The sequence below is a fragment of the Chinchilla lanigera genome, unplaced genomic scaffold (assembly GCF_000276665.1).
Source record: "Chinchilla lanigera isolate Chin_1 unplaced genomic scaffold, ChiLan1.0 scaffold00038, whole genome shotgun sequence".
NCBI lineage: Eukaryota > Metazoa > Chordata > Mammalia > Rodentia > Chinchillidae > Chinchilla > Chinchilla lanigera.
In genome coordinates, this window is record NW_004955439.1 from 1,055,204 (window position 1) to 1,074,833 (window position 19,630).

General features: G+C 34.2%; 1 long non-coding RNA gene across 1 annotated transcript in view; it reads right to left on the minus strand.

Annotated features, from left to right (window-relative positions):
* Positions 1 to 9,911: 9,911 nt before the first annotated feature.
* The window catches only part of LOC106149185, an 82,443-nt gene continuing 72,724 nt past the window's right edge, over positions 9,912 to 19,630 (minus strand). The window contains exon 3 of the long non-coding RNA XR_001235181.1: positions 9,912 to 10,414. This is a non-coding gene — a long non-coding RNA (uncharacterized LOC106149185). The remainder of the gene's footprint in view (positions 10,415 to 19,630) is intronic.

Sequence of the window (19,630 nt, forward strand, 5' to 3'; positions counted from 1 at the left end):
TCCCCAGCCCCTGATTTCACTGATTGATATTAGTTTTTTTAGAATTTTTATATCTTCTTGATTCAGCTTTAGTAATTCATATGTATCTAGGAATCTGTCTAGTTTTTCTGAATTTTCCATTTTAGAATACAATTTTTCAAAGTAGGTATAAATGATCTTCTGCATTTGTGCAGAGTCTGCTGTAATTTCACCTTTTTCATTCCTAATTGTAAGGATTTCAGTCTTTTCCTTCTTTTTTTTGAGTTGGATAAGGGCTTTTCTTTTATTTAACCTTTAAAAAACAGTTCTTCAATTCATTGATTCTTTGTATTGTTTTCTTAGTCTTTAGTGAGTTGATTTTTTTCTCAATCTTTATAATTTCTTTCCTTATGTGAGCTTTTGGCTTAGGCTGTTCTTTGTTTTCTAGATGTTTGAAATAAAATACCATTAAGTATTTTATTTGCACTTACTCTATTGTCCTGGTATGGATATTCACTGCTAAAAATTTCCCTCTTAGAACTACTTTCATTGTGTTCCATAAGTTCTGGTATGTCGTATTGTCATTATCATTTAATTGTAGAAACTGGCTAATTTCTTTTTCAATTTCATCTGTGACCCATTGGTTGTTCAGGAGGGTATTATTTAACTTCCATATGTTTATGAAGCTCTTGTCATTTATTTTGCCATTGATTTCCAATTTCATTGTACCATGGGCTGATAATATGCATAGGATAATTTCAATTCCTTTGTATTTACTTAAGCATGTTCTATGAGCTAGTATGTGGTCTATTTCACAGAGCATCCTGTGTTCACCTGAGAAGATTGTTTATTCTGATATTGTGGGGTGGAACCCTCTGTAGACATCTTCTAAGTCCATTTCTTATGAAGTTTGGTTTAGTACTAATATTTCATTGTTGATTTTTTGTCTCCTTGATGTCTTTTTGTAACAATGGAGTATTGAGATCCTCCCATAAAACTGTATTAGTGCTTATTTGATTTTTCATGTTCATTAATATTTGTTTGATGTGGTTGGGTGCACTGGTATTTGTTGCATATATATTTATGATTGTTATCTCTTCCCCTTAGATTGTTCCCTTTGCAAGGATATAGTAATGTTCTTTATCTCTCTTGATCAGTCTTGGCTTGAAATTCACTTTGACTGCAAATAGAACAGCTACCCTTGCTTTTTTCTGCATTCTTGTTTGTTATGGTTTGTGTCTGGATGTACCCCCAAAGCCTCATGTAGTCATGACTCCTAGAGTTTATGATTGATCCATGGTCCAATGCTGGGATTATGGGTGTGAGAGCTACACCCACCCTGGGGCGGGTAGCTTGCATAAAATATAAGGAAGGAAAAGAGACTTGCTTTTCCCACTGCTGCTCCTCCCTTTTTGCTCTTGTTGCTTTTGCTGTTTTCTGCCACCATGAACTGTTTTCCTCTGCCATGTGTTACTCTGCCTTGGAATCAGCTGATTACTGACTGAAACTTCCACAAACTGTAAGCCAAATAAATCTTTCCTTCCTTAATTCTGGGCAACAGGTATTTTGTCTCAGCAATGAGAGAAAAGTTACCAAGACACTGCTGCATGGAGTATTGTTTTCCATCCTTTGACTTTCAGTCTATAAATTTCTTTTTAAATTGAATGTGTTTCTTGTATGCAGCATATTGTTGGATCTTGCTTTATGATCTGTTCTGTCAGTCTGTGTCTTTTGATTGGTGATTTGAGACATTAACATTGATGATTATAACTGATATGTATTGACTTATCCTTTTCATGTTATTTTCCTATTGTAGGATCCCCCCCTTTTTCCCTTCCCTCTGCTTAATTATTTGCCTAGCCTAGTGGATTCCATCTACTGAAGCTCATGGAGTGGTAGTGCTTGTTATCTCTTTCTAGAATGGCCTTCAAAACGTTTTGGAGTTCTAGTTTGCTGGTCATAAATTTCCTCAGATGTTCTTTGTATATCATTTCTCCATCAGTTTTGAAAAATAGTTTTGTAGGGTACTTCAATCTAAGTTGAATGTTGTTTTCCTTTGGAACTTAAAATATTTCTTTCCTTGACTTAAGGATTTGTGCTGACAAGTCAACTGTGATTTTGATGGGCTTTCCTTCATAGGTAATTTGTTTCTTTTCCCTAACAGCTTTTAAGATTCTCTTCTTGTGTCGAATTTCTGGAATTTTGATTATGATACTCCTGGCTGTAGGGTTTTTTGTTGTTGTTGTTGTTATGGTAATTGGAATTGTGTATGCCTCCCTTTTCCTTACCAGGGAATTTTCTGCCATGGTGTCTGTGAACACTTTTTTGTGTGTGTTCTTTGTGCTATCTCCTCCTATTACATTGACTCCAGTCAGTCTTAACTTTGTTATCTTTGCCTCATTCAGCAGCTACTGGATTGATTTCTCAAGGCCTTGCTATTTTTAAGCAGTCTTTCTTTCCATGATCTCTAACCACAAGCCTGTTTTCTATATCTTGAATCCTGTCCTCACATTGGCTTAATTTGCTGTGAATACTTTCAATGTAATTTTTATTCTCCTGGATATCTGCTTGAATCTGCCTTACAGAGTTCATTTCTTTCCTATGCTGAGTATTCATGGCATCTGTAATATTCTTAAGCTTCTCTATTCTTTTTGTCTGTATCTGCTCCAAAGTCACTGAGCATCGTTTTCATTGTGGACACCATCTCGGCAGTTATCTGAGAAATTAGATCTGATTTGATTTTTTTCTAGAGCCTATTCAATTGCTTTGTTGTTACCACTTCAAAGAGACTAGGTGGATGGCTTTTGGATTGTCCCACCTCATTGTCCCTGGGTTTGCTTTTGGTGAACTGGATAAGTGCCTTCTCGTTTTCTTTCTTCTTTTTTATTTTAGTTCCTAGGGTGAGGTAACACTTGTAAATTGCATATGGTGGGTTGCTTTATTGCTAGTAGTCAGAACTCTTAGGAAATGACTTCTCCAAAGTATCTTCAGGTGTAGCTGGTTTTGGGTTTTTAGTCTGTTGCAAGATCCTACTTCTTCAATTTGTTCAGGATGAGAAGTTGCTGCCTGTTTGGACCATTCCTTGGTTGTTTGGCACTGTGCCACAGTATTTTCTGTGACCTTTAGTCAATCTCAGTCTTGGCATACCAGGAAGAACTGCTGTTTAGAACAATTATGTCACTTTTGGTTATAGTGGTACCATCAGCAATGACAATAGCATTAAACACAGCCTAGAAAATGACAAACTGAGGTAGCCATTAATTTGCCACCTTTAACTGTATGAACTAGATTTGTGGTAATATAACAAAATGTAAAACAGACCAGAAAATTATATTTAGTATACAAGTCCTTAATGTGTTAACTTTGCCCTCAGGAGTTAAAATTTTGAATGGGTTAGGTAGAAAACAGGGAAGTGGAAGAAGAGGAAGAGATTAGAATTAAAACTGGAGGACAAAGGCAGATCATGCTAACTTTTGGGAAAGTGGTGCAGAAGACTGTAGGGAAAGAGAGAAAGAAACGATAAAATAAGAACAGAACAGAACCACAGCCACCCAGAGATTAGAAACCAGGTTCACACTCATATAAAAACAAGATCAAGGGCCTGGGATATAGCTCAGCAGCAAAAGCACCTGTCTGGCAAGTGTAAGGTCCTGAATTCAATTCCAAGTACAAAAAGAAAAAAAAATCTGAAAAACAAGATCAAACAATGAAGGAGAAAAAAAAAACAAAAACCAAAACCACAATTACAGCAACAAAAACAATCAAGAGATAGAGAGGAAAAAAAAGATGAAAGTCCACTTCTGGGTATGTCTCTGCTATCACTGAGAGACAACATGTGGAGACAGAGTCCCGATCCGTGTTGATTTATCCCAGCAAGCCAGAAGTAGGTTTTTGGTGGGGTAGTGGATAATCTCATCGAGCCTACACCTTCCGGCCAAGACTGCACTGATTCAGCCTGTAGTCATCAGTGCACCTTCCTTGGGCCTGAGCCCAGCTGGGAGCTGCTAGATGGAACCAGCAGCTGCTCTAAGTTCTGAGCTCAGCCAACTCCTCTTCAAGATGGCTCCTGGCCAATCTCTCTCATGTGCAGGACAACTGAGCCCTCAGCACTCACCACCAGCTAGTGCAGTCCTTCATGTCCACTGCTCCCCTCCACTGCTGTGTCTCTGCAGGGAGGCCTTAGGGTTTGCCAGCCATCACATGTGTCCACAAATTTGAATTGCTCCTCTCATGCAGTCAGTCCTGTTTCAGGGAGAAGGCACTGCTGGCTACCTCCATTGAAGTTCCTCTCCTCACTCTCACTTGGGCTTTAATTCATGCTTCAGATCCTTCCTGGGTCCAGGGCACCCATTCCCCTCCTTTTTGTCTTCCTCATGTTGCTATATTCCAGCATCTAGAGGGTAACTGTTAGAGAGGCTCTTTCTCTGTTGCTTACAACTGTGACATCTTGGTCCATCTCCTCCAGCTCTTCTCTTAAAAATTGTTTGAAATTGAATACAGAGTCTGAATCTGTATCACTGAATCTGTATCACACTGAATCACTGAGTTGTCCAGGCTATGTCTGAATTTGTGATCCTCTTGCCTTAGTCTTTGATGGCCACCACACTTGGCCCAAAGAGTTGTTGTTGTTTTTTTTTAAGACTAAACCAAATTGACAAACCTTCAGCTAGACTAAGAAAAAAAAGAGATGGCAATCAAATCAGAGAGGAAAAGGAAAGTGATACCACAGAAATACAAAAGCTCATAATAGCTTATTATGAATAATAATGTGCCCAAACACTGAAAAACCTAGACAACATGAGTAAATTCCTGAACACATACAACTAACTAAATTGAATCAAGAAGAAATAGAGATTCCAAAGAGACTAAAATGCATAATGAGATTGAAGGAGTAATTAAAAATCTCTTATCTATTGTAGGTCAGGGATCTGATATCTTTACAGCTGAATTCTACAAAACACTTAGGTAAAAACCAACCCCAATTCTTCTTAAATGGTTCCAAAAATTTGAAATGCAAGGAACTTTGCCAAACTGTTTTTAGATCAGCATTCTACAATTATATGAAAACCAGAGATATAACACCAAAAAAAGAAAACCACACACCCATGTCTTTGATAAACATAAAGACAAAAATTCTCAACAACATATTAATAAACTGAATTCAACTGCATATTAAAAGATCCCATACCCTGATCATTATGTTACCATACTGGAGACAGAGATGGAGCTCACTCAAGAACTGGAAGTCTTATTGTTTGGGAAACAAATTTAGAAAGAACTTTCAAAAATCTCTACCACCCAACTATATTACATATGGAGAGATTAAGCCAAGCCCATCTAGAAGCATATTGAAATGAAATAGAATCAGAAAGAAATATATAGACATCTAATACTTGGAGAAGCTAGCACAAGGAAGAAGTCAGACATTTTGGATTGATATAGGAATAAGCAAGTCCTATATGATATTTCCCTCCCTAGCAGATGTATGTATACATACATTTCACAAGTAAATGGCAAGGTTTGTGTTATTTAGAGATAATTAATTATTTAAAGAGGAAATCCTATATTCTCCAAATTCTACCAACATTTAAAAAAATTATTTCACCACATAACTTTTAGGTGGAACACTGTCTACAAACATTTCTTATTAAGAAGTCAAAACTCTTTTCATTTATGTCCAGTGGGAATCTAGAGAAATAAAAAATCTTTCAGAATCTTTAGGAAGAATCCATGCATGCAGACACAAGTATAATCCATTCACCTAGTCAGGAAATATATTTTGAGCAGCTATGTGATAGGCAGCATTGTAGGTCTGAGGAACACAACAGGGAACAAAGCAGAAATAATTTTTTTCTCAAAAATAATTTTGAACCACATTGGAGCTCACATTTTTTTCCTGGTCAAAGTTGCAAAAGGAATTTTCTAAGAAGTGTCTATTCAAGGGATCACAGTATAAAGTTTCAGGTTCATTACTACTATTTTCTCTAGCTAGCAGCCCTAGTACACAAATATTAAGGAAGAAAGAAAAGCCATATCTCACCCATCTAAACACACAGATTGATTCCTGAATATGTAACAAAAGAGGCAGTATTTCAGGAATGTCACACCAAAACATAAATTCAACCATTAACAACTAATAAGTGACATTAAACTAACGGTTGTTCTTTCTACACTTCAGAAAATGGAGTCTATGATTGTGTTCCCTTGTGAAGAAATACCATAAGGTAAGAGGTATTATCTAAGTTCCATTTCCAGATACAGGGTCAGTTTCAATCTTGTCTCAGTAAAAGAGATAAGCAACCTGGGCAGTCTGCAGAGATCTCACATGGATGTAAAAATGAAAAAGTGAAAGGTCAAGATCTTTCCAGTTGACTCTGTCATTTAGCTTAATTAATGGAAATAAAAATTTGATTTAAAACATAGAATGCCTAAAGATGCATCTAATTTGCTTAGAACTTTGTTATTATAAAGAGCAAAAATGAAAGAGCCCATTTCTCTATGATGTTCATTAGTTGGTCTGCATTTGGGGCTTTAATCTCTGATATCTGTAGTCATCACTGGTCTCTCTTCCCTTTCTGCTTCTTCATCTTAAGCTATTGTTGTCTTAAAATTATAAAGAAAATCTACAAGAAAGTAGAGAGGTGGGAGGTGATGGAGACCACTTTAAAACAGGGCAAATCATATTAAAAAAAGATAAGAGTCCAGCTGTATTATCAAAAGCCATGTCGGGAGTGGTTGAAGCTGGAAAGTAATTATGCATGCAGGATAAAGCCAGCCCGAGAACACGGGAGCTCCTCAAAGCATGTAAACAAGCCCTTGTAGATTGTTAGCTGATTGCTGGGCAGAGAGGCTGAAATTAATCAACTTCTCGAGGGTATAAAATAAACTCTCTACTGTTTTTGCACAGTTCCCCTTCTCCGGTGCGGAGAGAGGGGACCTCCACCTGACCCCAGCTTTGTGTCTCTTGTCTGTTTTTTCTTCATTCTTGCCTTTGTTTCTTCTTGGAGTACAGCAAGAACCCAATGACGGATCCTTACAGAACTACACAAACTTTTCTTTGCAACCTGCAGTAATATTTAAGACCTCATTAAACCATGAAAGTGAACTCTTTAACGTAAATTTCAAATTCTATTTGTGGAGGGAGAAAGCAGCTGGTTCTCGTACTTCACATAAACTAAATCACTTTTCTAGCTTCAAAGTCAGAATAATCTGACTTTATTTAAACTTTTTTATATGGAATAGTTCAGAAACATCAAAAGTGCTGTAGGAAACTGTAAGTGCTGTAAAAGTGCTGTAAGAAATACTCCAAATCTATCACTTGGTGAAAAAAAAATAAACATGACAAAAATAATCAAATATTTGTATCTTTTTGTCCTTCTCTGGGTACTTTTCTCTTCCCTCAATATGAACAGTATTCTAACATCACAATTGTTTGTATTTTTACATCTGTACATACCTAGTAAAATGATATTAGTTTCAAATGTTTTTCAACCATTAAAATGATATAATAGCACTATATCTCTCTTCAGCTTTTTTTTTCTTTCAACAAAATATTTTGGAGCTATTTGACATTGAGCCAGTTTGATCTCTAATAGTGGAACTAATTTATATAACTACATCCTTCTTTATATATTTAAAATATCTTCTGGTTATTTAATTAATATGTTCATATTTAATAGGAAATGAAAGGGAATGTGAGTTAAAAATAATACATCAAACATTTCCTTCATCTTTTCTTTGTTGATTTCACTTATTTGTGGGTTTGGAAGGGATAAAAATGACAAAGGAGTGTTGGTCATCTCCACTGAAAACTAGTTTCTTGGGTTGGGGATGTAGCTCAGGAGCACAACGCCTGCCTGGCAGTGCAAGGTCTTAAGTTCAATTCCTGGTACCAAACAAAACAAAACAAGACAAACCTAGTTTCTTGCCAATTTTGGGCTTAGATTCTCCATGATTTTTTCTCAATATTGAAATAAAACAAAATCACCCCAAAATAACCATGAATCCTGCAATGGATAGTGATACTGTAATTTCTGATCTTCCTTATTTTCCCTTATCTATGGTTCTCAAACTTGTTTTTTCTTAATAGATCACCTTTTGAATCAATATAGATTCCACAGACATAGAAATATAGTTTCTCATTTTTAGCACGTTGTTCTTTATGTGTTCATCAAATGGATCTTTAGATGTCTTCATCTTCCTCACATGCAAAAACATTGCTACTACCCATATCCTTTAAGATAATTTTTTTTACCTGATATTTAGAATGATTTGAAATTTTTATAAGAAAATGTTAATCTATAAAAGTGAACCATTTATTCCAAGTATAAGAACAAAATAAAATCAAAATAGCTTTGGGTAAAACTGGCACATTTGGAAGCACTTAGCTATGTAAAAGAAATATTAAACTTGGAAGCTCAAATATCTCTGACTTTGGGCTTCTTTGGCTCTGCATCCATCATGAAAACTGCTCCCACTCCATCACTAGCCATAAGAAGCATTATATTCTAATGTTTGCATTGTGTTTGTGTTACTTCTGAGCTACTCATCAAAACCTTAATGTTGTGGTTTTAACATAATTTTCATAGAAACATTAAGGACAGATGTACAAGCCAATCAATAGAAAAAATATGTAAGTACAGCAATTAAATCTACATAAATAAGAGTAGTCTACATTTTTTCTGATTATCACAAAAGAAACATAAAAGCATTTTTTACTCATCAGTATAGAAATGCTTTGAAATAAAAACAAAATTATCATCTCTACATGCTTTTTTAAAAATCTCACATAATTCAATAATATTAATAGAAATTATTGTAACAACTATATGGAACTTACATGGTAAAATGTAACAAGCTTGAATTTAATTTTTGTCTACTTAAATATAAAAAAGATGGTTTCATTGTCATGAATCATGTTTCAAATGTTAAAACTGTTGAGGGTTTGTGTGTGCAACAGTATAATTTGTCTAGAGAACAGAAATATTTTTGGCTATGAGGAAATATTTTTGGATGCTCTGTAAAATATTTTTAATAATACCTTTTTCTATATCACAATTTCATATAGTCAAAGAATTTTAGAAGTGAAAGAATCCTTCAAGAATAAGTCCACCTATTTTAGGGATCTGATAGACTATGGAACAGTTGGTTGAGAACAGAAAAACTCTTTTATTTTACTTATTTCTAGTTCTTTGGTACCTCTTGTATTGTGCTTGTAAAGTGAAACAAGATCAAAACACCTGATAATTAATTTTTACTAGTTAATCATAATTCTAATAAGACCTTGGATCCCAGGCATAAAAGCATATTTATTCAGCAGTAGTCAAAGAGCGTTCAATGATTGATTAATTTTTAAAATTGTTGTTAACCATAAATTCAATTGCTTCATTTTGCATGTTCCTTCTTGGTACAAATGGTAAGAATGGTGAGACACAGTGGCTCATAATAAGTAACCAAAACCTCGGGGCAGGAATAAGACATACTTTCAGGTAAACAGATTCCTTGGTATTTTCTATTGCCAACAAAAATAACCAGCTGTATTTAATTCTAGAGTCACATGCCAATCAAATGATGCCTTTGAAAAAACATGTTTTCAGACAAATTGTGGGCAGCCTCTTGACACCTGGCATTCTCATGGCATTTGTCTTGCTTCACACCCAGCTGGCAAACACAAGTAATGCTTATATATCATATACCAACAGGCTCATCAGACTTATCATAAGAAGTAATATTTCAACAGATTGTATTGTCATTTCTTCCATGCATTATAGATAGTCTGACATCCAGGTGTGGTGGCGCATGCCTGTAATCCTAGCACTCAGGAGGCTGAGGCAAGAGGATTGCCTCAAGTTCAAGGCCAGCCTGGGCTACCTAGTGAATTGAAGGCCAGTCTGAACTACATAGCAAGACCCTGTCTCAAGAAAATGAAATAAAAGTAAGTAGACTGAGAAAATTTCCTTTATTATAAATTGAGCAATTGCAATTAAAACTTCTTCATGCAACATACATATATAACTACTGAAGACATTTGGCTAAAAGAGTGACTTTATTTATAACTAATGTGAAGTCTTTAGATTGGCCATTTGTAATTCCAATAATAAGTGGTAAAATGTTTATATACAATACCTATAAAATAGATTTCTATACACTTTAAATATTGAACTTATAGCTACAGTATCATGAATTTTTGTTTTTAAAAGTCCAACCTTATTGAGGTATACTTTACATCAATTAGATATGCCCACTATGTGTACTGTGTGATGAATTTTGGCAAATGTGAACATTTGAGTAGTATTACCCATTACCCAAATTTAGATGCGAAACATGGCCATTACACCGCCAGGCTCCTTCCTGTTCCTTTGCAGTCCACTACATACAACCCCTTCTCAGTCTCTGGCAAACTGATATGCTTTCCATCACTGTAGATACATCACTTTCCATCACTGTAGATATGTCACTAGAAAACAAAACAAGAAAAACCTCAAGAACATCCAGAAAAAAATACACTTTATATACCAGAAAACAGACAAATTTAATATATCTTCTCATCAGGAAAAAGCAAAAAAATGACATCTGGAAGTTTTAAAAGAAAAGACTCACACTAGAAAATTTTACATTCTGCAAATATGTCCTTCAAGAACAAGGTCAAAATAAAGACATTTTGGATAAGTGAAAGCTAAGCAAATCCTCTACCAGCAAACCGCACAACAAAATGTTAAAGGATGGTCATGAGGTCAAAGAGAAATGAAACACTGAGGAGACGAATCTACAAGAAGGAATGAAATAATCAGAAATCATAAATAAATGGTTAAATATAAAGCACTACATTTGTTTTTTTCTCATAAAGTACTTAAAAATGCAGGTAATACTTAGAGTAAAAATAGTAATATAAACACAGAAATCTACAAGTACAGAAAATTAAAAGATATGGCAAATGTGAGTATTTGAGTAAAGAATGAGAAGGCAAAGAAATAGAATTATGTTGTTGCAAGTTCATTTTACTTGCAAAGTAAGAATGTCATATTGAAAAGTAGAAAGTAAGAAGGTTAAATGTTATTTGTGAAGTATGAAGAAGAACAACTTTAAATAAATTGTGGTAAGGATGCATATAGTTAGCCATTGATAAATCAATAAAAATATAATAAAAAGAGGTATACTTAAGAGGCCACTAGAAGAAATAAAAATGGAATATTAAAAATAAATAAACCAAAAAGAATATATGAAAGGAACAGACAAATTCAATTATATCAATAACTATGCTAAATATAAATGAACTAATAACATTTATCAAACAACAGAAATTGTCAGGATGAATTGTTTTAGAAAAAAGTAAAACAACTTTTTATGTATAAGAGGTGTATTTTTAGTATAAAGACATAGACTGAAATTAGCAGATAGGCTAGACATAATATACAAACAGTAAATGCAGGGAGGGTGGAGTGGCTTTATTAATATTAGACAAAGTAGACTTTGTGACAAAGTATTTTACACAATGATAAAAGCAGCTATCTACTTATAAGACAAAACAAATCAAATTAAAACTTATTAAGTAAAAGTAACAGGAGTAAAAAGATATTCAAACCCACATTCATGATTAGAGATTTAGAAAACCTTCTTTCAGAATAACTAGACGAAAATGAAGCTTAACAAGTATAAAACCTAAACAGCATTCTCAGCCATCTTTCCTAATTCCTTTACAAACTCTAATCCGAAACCTCAAAACTCCACGTGAAATGTTGCCAGAATATACCATACACTGGCCCATAAAATAAATCCCAGTATGTTTCACTAAATTACTTCAGAATGTTTACTGTCCTCAACTGAATTGAATTAAAAGTAAAAAAGATACAGGGGAAATAGAATTTGAAATTAAATAATACGCACTGAGTCAAGGATATCACAAGAGCAATGAAAAAGAATTAGCCAAACAGTAACAAAAACATAATATGTTTAAGTTTGTATTTATGGTTCTTAGATAAAAATTTTCAGGTCTTATTGTCTACCGTGAAGAAGGAGAAAACTTAAAAATCAATGATTTAAGATTTGACTTTAAGAAGCAAAAAAGTAAATTGAAAGAAAATGGTAAAATAAAAGTAGAAAACAAGAAATAATAAAGATAAGAGCAGAATCCCATAATATAAAAGACAAATAAACAATATGTAAAGTTAACAGAGGTATAGTTAGGTCTTTGAAAAAAATAATAAAAATAATAATTTCTCATCAAGAATAACCAAAAAGATGAAAGATAAAAATAACATGCACTGCTTTAGCAATAATTGAGGAGATGCCACACATCTTTTTACACACCTTAGAACATTCAGAAACAAAGATTTTATGCAAATAATTTTGACAACTTAGCTGAAAAAGATATTTTTCAAAATTCATAAATGACACAAACATGAGAGGAAATAAATATCAGATTATCTTTATATCTATTAAGACATTGAATTTGTAATAAAAATTGTCTCATAAGGATAATTTATAGGAATAAATAGTTTCATTTGCTAACTCAATCAAACATTAAGGAAGGGGGATGGGGATTTAGCTCAGTGGCAAAGCGCCTGCCTGGCAAGCACAAGGTCGTGAGTTCGGTTCCTGGTACCGGAGAAAAACGAAAACAAAAACAAACAAAAAAAAATTAAGGAAGAATTGACAACAATCCTCTACAAATAATTTTTTAGAAAAGAGACAAAAGCAGAACACTTCAGAACTTTTTTTACAAAGTTAGTATTACTCAGATATCTGAACCAAAGATATTGCAAGCAATGAAAATTATGAATTAATGTTCCTTATGAATATAAACATAAAAATCCTTAGAGCATTAGCAAATTAATTCCATAATATATAAAAGTTTAATATAATGCACAATGTGAGGGTAACAAGAGAAATTCAATTAATGTAATGCACTATATTAAGAGAATAAAAGAAGGAAAATGATATGATTATCGTGGTCGACTCAGACAAAATTAAAAACTATGAAACACTTAGGAAAGAAACTAAATGAGGTAAAGTTAAATAGTGGCTGACTCTGTTCATCCACTGGAAGATTTGTGTCTTATTTAAGAAATCTTTGCATACATCATTTCATATGAAAATAGTCGAGTCTTCTCCATATAGTATAAAATACAGAAATAAATTCAGTGTGGGTTACAATAAATTCTGAATATCAGAAATTTACAAATTAGTTTTTACTTTGTTTGTCCAGCTTACAAACTAGAGGCATTAACTGATAAGTTTGAAGAAAAATAAAAATTAAATTGCTAAGTTTGTTTCATCTCTGAACTCTTTACATAGCTAAAACCTATAGTTTTGTCACAATAGCATATTAGAAGCAACCAAGTAGTTTGTGAAATATTTAATCATTCTCTTTTTCTGCTAAAATCAGAGCTTTAAAACAGAGCCTGTGTACAGGTATTGGGTACAGGTAGTTTATTTTGAGAAGAGAATCCAGGTAATAGCAGTAAGAAATGAAAAAACTGAAACAACGAAGGAAGAGAAACAAGTCCAAGGACACCAGTGTTGAAAATTACCCTTCTAAAACTCTCTGAGGCTCCATGTAGATCAAGCTGCAAAACTGCCTGCCTGAGACGAGGAGGAGAGGAAAATTGATGCATTAGCCGCAGTCCAGCACAGGTCAAGAGTGATCCACTCAAGTGTGTTGAATTCTTTGCCAGTCAATTTTACACTTGCATGAGAATGGCTGAGCCAGCTTATAAGTGGCCTGAGTACAGTTGCTGGCTGCAGCAAGAGCCTGACCACCATGAGTTGAGAATGTGACAAGGAAAGGACAAGGAAAATGTAAAGATGTCTGGAAGATATTGAGTTTCCAGCAAATCTCAAAACACCAGAAAAACCTAAGAAAGGGAGGTAGATAATTTGTACCATAATTTGACACTTGCTTAGGATTGTTTGGGAATTAGATGACTGCTTAAAACACTGCCTAGTCTTATACATATAAACTGTGCAGGCAGCCATTAAATTTGAATTAAAAATATGTATTTCTTACATAAAATATTACTTTTTTACCAAGAGTTGCCCCATGATAATCACTACAGACCGTCCTCCTTAATGGGAGGAAAATTCACATCCAAAAGTTGTCTTGGTGCCCTGTATTTATTGTTATTAATAGCAAGATTTCCCTTGACGTGTCTTTGAACTAAATTTAGGCTTTTGTGTCCACAGGAAACTTTGACACAAGTACTTAAGAAAAATGAGCTAGAAAAAGTCCTGAAACTTACAAGAAATCCTCTCACAGTTGTCAAACTTCCTACCTTAGAAGTTTAAATCCATTAAAAAATAGAGCTGTAAAATATCATGTTGCATAGAAAGTCAGATCAAATTCTAGGTCTTTAAAAATATTTGAAAAGAACCTAAAAATTACTTTGTGTCTTGCAAATGTAGAATGACCTTTGATTGTGTAATAAAAGGAATTATAGCATTTCTCTTATTTGAACTTACATGATAATTTCAATCTACAATATTGACTCCTAAGTACTTGCTACACTTATTTCATTATAAGTTTTTCTTTTGTTAGAGGTTGAAGTACTTATTTCTATTTGAGACTGTGCCTCTTCCCACTAATTTTCTTTTTCTCACTCTCTAAGTCCAATCTCATAACACAAAGCAGTTTTGCTTTTCCTTTAAAATGCATTATTGGACAAAAGAGAAGGGGACGAAGAGGTGGAGGGTTGGGGGAGTGAGGGAGAGGGACAAGATAAAAAACAATTTTATATATATATATATCGACCTTCCATGATGAATGTAAGCATATGCACTGCAAACATGTAGAAAAAAATGCTTTGTTTAGCAAAACTGTATGATTCTGGTCCCTGTACAAGGCATAGGTGTACCACTTTTATCTGTGCATTGGTGGACCAGGTGATGAAGAGTATCCACAGCAAATGAACTGTGCCTTTGCAACCTTGGACTCACTTTATCTCCCTGTTAGTGATGTAATAGCAGACCCTGATGTGGCACTAATGGGTATGTGTGTTGGTGACTTTCTCTTGAGAATCCTGCCTTGAGATTTGGTGTCAAGATCTTCATGTGGGTGATGATGGAATCTGTAGTACTCAAGATTTCTTCAAGGTGATTGGCTTCTTGAAGCCAGAGTTACTTGTATGGCAGTATCTAATTTAACATTTCTTTGTTTTTGCAATGTAGCATATGAAAAATATTTCTACTTTCACCCATTTATCAGAAAACACTATGGAAAGATGAAGCAGAGATGAGACTAATGCTTCTAAAAGCCAAGGAACATCAAAGACTGCCAGCAAATCATCTGAAACCAGACATGAGGCATGAAACACATTCTCCCTCACAGCCAGAAGAAGGAACCAGTTTCCCTTGATCTTAGACTTCTAGCCTCCGCAGCTGCGGGATATTGCATTTGTATTGTTGAAGTCTCCTCATTCGTGATACTTTGTTAAGGCGGTCCTAGCAAATTAAAATAGTGCTCTTTACTGGCTGATGTCCAGTACCTTGCAAGTCATTGTTTGATGTTGTTTTGTTTGTTTTCTTCATTGTCTTAGGAAAAGGATAAATCTAGTGCATAATAATCTATCTTGGCAAGAAGTGGAAATCTTAAAACACTTTCAAAATTTCATTTCTTATCACTGTAGTTTGGATTATTAAGGATATATATAGATTTTCTAAACTATGATCACAAGTCAGAAACACATTTCTAATAGGTGTAAAAGATCATGAATCTCATAAAGGATTTCTCAAACTAAACTCACATACATAAATGAACTATGAAGACGCTCACAGGTGTTGGGAAGGCACTTTTTGGCTCTCTATTAGATTTTGACATCCAAAAAAGTTTTTAAAAAAATTTCTAACAATGACTTTATAGTACTGTATCCTTTAATAAGGCACACTAGTATTTACAAAAGAAATAAGTAGAGGAAAAGTTTAGAATGATCTACGCTAAAAGAAGAAAACAAGAATCAAGAATGCAGGACGTTGTTTGTGTTAATCAACTTAATTGAATGGTGGTAGTGAACAAACAAGTTCCAACTTTCAATAACTCTCAAAATCATAGGCTTATAATTTATAAAGTTACAGATTGATTGAAGTTCTGCTCCAAATGTATGTTGTTTTGAGAAGGAGACTGAAACTAAAGCCATGCCTGTGACATGCTAGCCTAAAGGAAGTCTGTACAAGAAAAGTCAGAGGAAATCAGAAAACAACTCAAAGATTCGGATTGAAAGAGGAACATATTAGTTCCATATATATTTTATGATCCCAAACATAGTATGTTGCCAACCCTGAAGTTAATGGTGCAGAAATTATCATTTTGGAGCTGAGCAAAAGGCCACCTTAGACAAAGTCTCAATAGAAAATGCGTGTATTACTTTAAAAATAATGCAAACTACAAAATAATTGTGGGATAGTTTGAGTAACACCTGGTAGTTGTCTTGGGCCAACTCTGATAGGGTGGACACACGAATGTTGATACCACCTCATGGACACTATGAAGCTTCTTTTATTGAATAACTCATTCAAGATATATTGACAAAGAAGATAAATATTACATACATTATAAATATATGTTCTTGTTAATTACATATAAAAAGTAATTATGGAAAAAATTTAAACCATGGTAGGATGAAATAGAAGACATTCTTTCAAAATACCTAAAAAGTTATATGGCAGGTTTAAAATGAAAAGAACACTATAAAAAGAGTGCTGCTTCTTTAAAAGTTGTCAGAAATACTGGGCAAGATCTTGAGAAGCAATGATTTAAAAGTGGTAAGAGTACAAAAACATACAGTAAAGGTATACAAGCTTTATTCAGTGACTATCTAAGTTGAATACCGCTAGTAAAATTGAAAGAGTTATTCATTAGGAAGTACTAAATCTTGGAACTGAAAATGTTTTGACATACTGCAATGTATGATGTAAATAAAAGTATTCCAAGACCTTCTATAAGAATAATATAAAAGAGCCAGGTGTAGTGGCACGTGCCTATAATCCCAGCACTGCCAATGCTGAGGTAGGAGAATTACCTAGAGTTCAAGGCCAGCCTGGGCTACAAAGTGCTTTCAAGGACAGCATGGACTACAGAGCCAGACCCTGTCTCAAAGAAAAACAAACAACAACAACAACAAAAAAAAAATATATATATATAAGGAAAAAACCTCCCACAATTTTCATTTGTAAAATACTTTCTTTTTACTGATTGATCACACACTACAAAGTTACATAACTTTTAATCCTACTTACTAATAATTTTAAAAATTATATTCATATTTAAATATTCAAGGAAAAAATTTACTTATTTTTAGAGCTAATAGCATGTAGTAAAGGGTAACATAAAATATCATAGAGATTTCTAATACTGTGATAAGCCAATGTGCTTATTAAAGGCCTTCAACACTTCAATGAAATATATTATCAGAGATTACAGAATATGAGATATCTACTCCACATAATATATAATATTATATACATACATATATTACCATGCCACACTCACAATAGAAGTGGAAAATCAAACTATATATGACTGATTATTAAAACTCAAAAAATAGGAAAAATTACTATAGGCTGAGATTTTTCACCAAAACTCCCCAAACTAACCATATCTTTCCTTTCAAACCTCTTGTCCTTCCACATGTCCTCTCTATAGGAACAACACCTTCTCTCCTGGCCAGTCTAAATTGTGAGGCCATCACCTATTTCTACTTCCTCTTTGTTTCCATAACAAAATACTTGTCAAATCTTGTTGCTCGTAGTTCTGAAGCAATGTCTCTAGTGAAAAGGTTCCCAGCTCATATTCTCACTAGCTGACTTCAGACTCCTGCCTTTTTTGTTGTATGGACAATCCTAACTGATTTTCCTCCACCTCCCCTGCCCTCTCCAAGAGAGCTTTTATTTTTTTCAAATATTAGTTTTTTATTAGTACATGTTTGAAGTACAAAGTAATTACATTCTTTGTGGGGAGCTGCTACATGTACATAACACTTCTCAACTTTTTCTTCATTACTTCCCTTCCCATCCACCCCCTCTTGCTCCATCTCTTGGTTCCCTTCCCATTTATCTGTCTCCCTATTTCCTATTACTTCTCTTTTCTTTTGCACTTTATTTACATTTTGGGTTTCTCATATGAGAGAAACCATGTGATATTTGAGCTTGTGTGTCTAATTTATTCCACTGTGGTCTCAAGGTGCATCCATCTTCCTACAAATGACTCAAGCTTACCCTTTTTTATTGCAGAGTAGTACTCCATTGTGTATAAATACCACCTGTTCTTATCCATTCATCTGTTAATGGACATATAGTCTGCTTCCAAGATTTAGCTATTATGAATTGTGTTGCTGTAACATGGGTATGCATGAATCACTGCAATATGGTGTCTAATTCTTTCCAAAGGATACACAGAAGATGAATGGCTGATTATATAATTTATATCTTTAAAATGTTTTACATATGCTGAGATTGTGTATAGAATGAACTCAATCCTCCTCAATTTTGTGTTCAAGGCTCTCCACAATCTTTCTCCAGGTTGTGTTTCTAATTTATCTCAGGGTGGACCTCCTGCTTATATCCTCAACTTCAAGCACATGCGGCAGCTACCTCACCTTTTCCCCATAATCCCTTTTCCTAGGCCTCTCCTTGTGCTGTCCAGTTGCAATGCACTTCCCTAGGTCTCTACTTGCTTAGAACTTCTCAGACTACGAAGAGCTTCTCAGAATGCAATGAGTTTGAGATCTTTAAATGGTTGACAGATTTCTTTTTTCTTAATGACAGAAGTCAGCAATCACAGCCCTGTTTACATCACAGAGTTTGGAGAAGATCAGCTCACAAGAAGGTCAACTTCAAATTGTGAAGTGAGTTACAAATGCATATTTTCATAATTTCTCTGATATTGAATAGAAAATGAAATAGCCAAAACTAAGAAGAAATACAAAAATTAATATCAGAACATTTGCTATGATTAAGGCAATTGAAAGCCATAGGCGCCACACTGAGTTTCATAGCAAATAAAATTTATTGAGTTGAAAATTAAGTTAGCTACGGTTAAATTCACATTTAAAACAAATGGTTCCAGGTCCTGTATTGTGTGACAAATGAGTTCTTGATTTGTAAATTAAACATAATTTGAGACCCAGTCACTTTAAAGCAAAAAATTCTATAACCTGCAAATGATCTTTCAGCGTATGGAAGAATGGAAGAAAAGTTGAAAACAGTAATTACAATAAGCCACAAAGCACACATCTGCCTAACAAGCACTGTCCTCGATACATAAACATGAATCCAGAGTTACTCATTTTCAGACAGCACCATGTTCAGATTGGGAATCAGATTTCCTGAGCTTCACTCAGCACAGGCTGAATTACAGTGACCTGTAAATTTTGGGCCATGAGTACATTTGCGGTACTTGTGTGTTAGTAATTTGATGCTACTAATGTAGTATAGGTCATGTTAAAGATTAGTGCAATTTGATGATAGCCATTCTGCATGGGACAAGATAGACTCTCAAGGATGTTTTGACTTGCATTTCCCTAATGGCTGAAGATGAGAAACACGTTTTTCATGTACATATTGACCATTTGCACTTCTTTTCAGAAGGATCTATTGAGTTCATTTGTCCATTTTTTGGTTGTCTAATTTTTGATTAGATCATTTGTTTTTGCAAGTTTAATTTTTTTGAGTTTTTATATATTCT